The sequence below is a fragment of the Chrysochloris asiatica genome, unplaced genomic scaffold (genome assembly GCF_000296735.1).
Source record: "Chrysochloris asiatica unplaced genomic scaffold, ChrAsi1.0 scaffold00049, whole genome shotgun sequence".
Classification (NCBI taxonomy): domain Eukaryota; kingdom Metazoa; phylum Chordata; class Mammalia; order Afrosoricida; family Chrysochloridae; genus Chrysochloris; species Chrysochloris asiatica.
In genome coordinates, this window is record NW_006408567.1 from 18,883 (window position 1) to 21,367 (window position 2,485).

General features: G+C 37.9%; 1 pseudogene; it reads right to left on the minus strand.

The window, feature by feature from the left end:
* Window positions 1-299: 299 nt before the first annotated feature.
* Window positions 300-1,424, minus strand: LOC102816721 (annotated as a pseudogene).
* Between the last annotated feature and the right edge of the window lie 1,061 nt (window positions 1,425-2,485).

Sequence of the window (2,485 nt, forward strand, 5' to 3'; positions counted from 1 at the left end):
AACGCTTGGGCCCACAGGGGCTTGGCCTCCTGACCGGGTCTGTGCTGTCTGCATCTGAGTCCTCCTTTTTTATTGATTGTTTAAGGGACGCTGCCTGTTTTAGAAACCATCTTTCTTATCAATGAATGTCCATATGAATATCACATCTAGCCCAACTTTTATAGCCAAATTTAATGTCACTACAAAAAGAAAGCTAATTGTACAATAATCACACATATCATCTATAAAGCTGTAATGATATGTAGGTATCTATATCAATCAGGGGGTTAATTTTTTTTCCCTTAATAGTCTTAGGTATATCAACCAGATGAAATTTTTGATGACCTATTTAATGGTAATTTTCAAGGTCTACTGGCAAAGGAAAATTGGTGGTACCACTCGGGCTATTGTTGGTTTCATTCATAATAGAGGTGGAGGGAATAACTCAGGCAAGGTTGTTGGCCTTATCACTCCCAGAGTCACTTTCTAGTTCTCCAGTATTTGTCAGTCCATCTCTCTGGTGATTGATCTTCATTCTTTTACAATTAGGTTGAACTCAGTACTGCAAAAAGAAGTAGACCATTCCTTCTTCAAGTATAAATGTAGGCAATATCCATTAGTGTACAGTAATCCTTTAAGGTATACATAATGTCAGTCTGGAAAGTATTAGGTATATCCATTTTACTTCTTAGAAATGTTCTTAGGTGCATAGCAGTCATTTCTACTGGGCATCATAAATATCTTTTATCATTCACCTCCTTAGATTTCTCTTTACCTTTGTTTACTTTGCCATCCAATCTGTTCTGGTCAAGGAATTCAATGGATAAGCTTATTATCTCATCACCAGTTATAATTCTCTTATCTTCATCTGCAACTTCTCCTCTATCTTCATTAGAGCCACTGGTAGCATCAGCTGAAGGATTAGCCGCATACAAATCTTATCTTCTCTTCATTTCATTTTTTGAAAAGTTTTGGAACAAATTTGTTTTGAAGGGTTTTATCTGACCTTACATTCAGGAGTGGTCTGGTTTTGTGACCTTGGACATAACAGATATAGGACAACACTTTCTGGTTTCTAGATAATGAACAGTACATGTTTTACAGAAGGAACGTAGACATTCTATTATGGTTGTGGCATCAATGAAGTCCCCACCTCAAAGCCACCTATTAGGTGAGGATTTAGCTCAGTGATTTTGATTCTTGTTGTTTGATGTATTTTTGCTTAACAAAAGATCCTGGAAAAAGCAGCCAGGTGAGAGGTGATGGAAGCTGGTGGAAAAGACAATGAAAATTAAAGTTTTTCAGCAGAAAATGAATGTGAGCCAAGAGGCCATCTTGAAGCGAGCTGCAGACACTGTTGTCAATGGGCATTGAGCTCAACCGAGAGAAGCCTCGGTGACAGCCGTCAGCTCATACTGGCACCCTAGCCCGGCCTCTGAGCCCATCACTTTTAATATCCTTCTCCAATACCATAACTCAAATGCACCAATTCTTCTACAATCTTTCTTGCTCACCGTTCAATTTTCAGATGCATATGAAATTATTAAAATACCATGGCTTGGGTCAGGTGCCTTATTCCTTATTCCTCAAATTGAATCTTGCTTTTACATAACTTCAGTTCATCTGATGGTTTTCCAGATGCCTTCTATTAATAGTTATTTACTCAAATTGTACTGGGATCTGGGATTCCCCTTTAAATATTTCTTAAGATATACTTAAATTTCTTTCTAGCATTAAAACCAATCATGACATCCCTGTGAGTGCATTTTTGAGCAAGAAGAGACACTTAATATATGTAATTACCAGACATTAAATGGTATTATTGATTCTAACAGTTTTTCTTGTGTGTCCTTTTCTTTCTTTGTACACGAATCCTTCAACTTATGTCTGTGCAACATTACAGCCTGTATTGAAAACCTCAGGAAAAATATTTTTCTGTAGCTTTCAATAGAGTGCGGAACAAATTCCTGGTTTAGGTAACTGAGTATATTTACCATGTTTAGATTTAATCTCAATTGCCTGACTTTCTCTTTCCAAAGAGGCTTTTATACTAAATCTTTCAGTATTCACATGTGGAGAGTTCAGATGTTATTGTTGTTAAGTGCCATCAAGTCGGTACCAAGTCAACCTATGCACAGCAACCCTATGCACAACAGAATGAAACACTGCTTGGTCCTGCGCCAACCTTACAATTGTTGCCACGTTTGAGCCCATTAATGCTGCCATTTTGCAATCCATCTCACTGGGGTTCTTCCTCTGTTTCTCTGACCCTCCATCTTACCAAATAGCGATATCCATCTCCAATGACTGGTTCCTCCTGACAATATTCCCAAAGTATGAGAGATGAAATTTGGTCATCCTGGCCTTCAAGGAGCACTCTGGTTGCACTTCTTAAAACACAGAGCTGTTGGTTCTTTTGGAAGCCCATGGTACTTTCAATATTCTTTTCCAACACCATAACTCAAAAGCATTAATTATCCTATGATCTACCTTATTCACTGTCCAG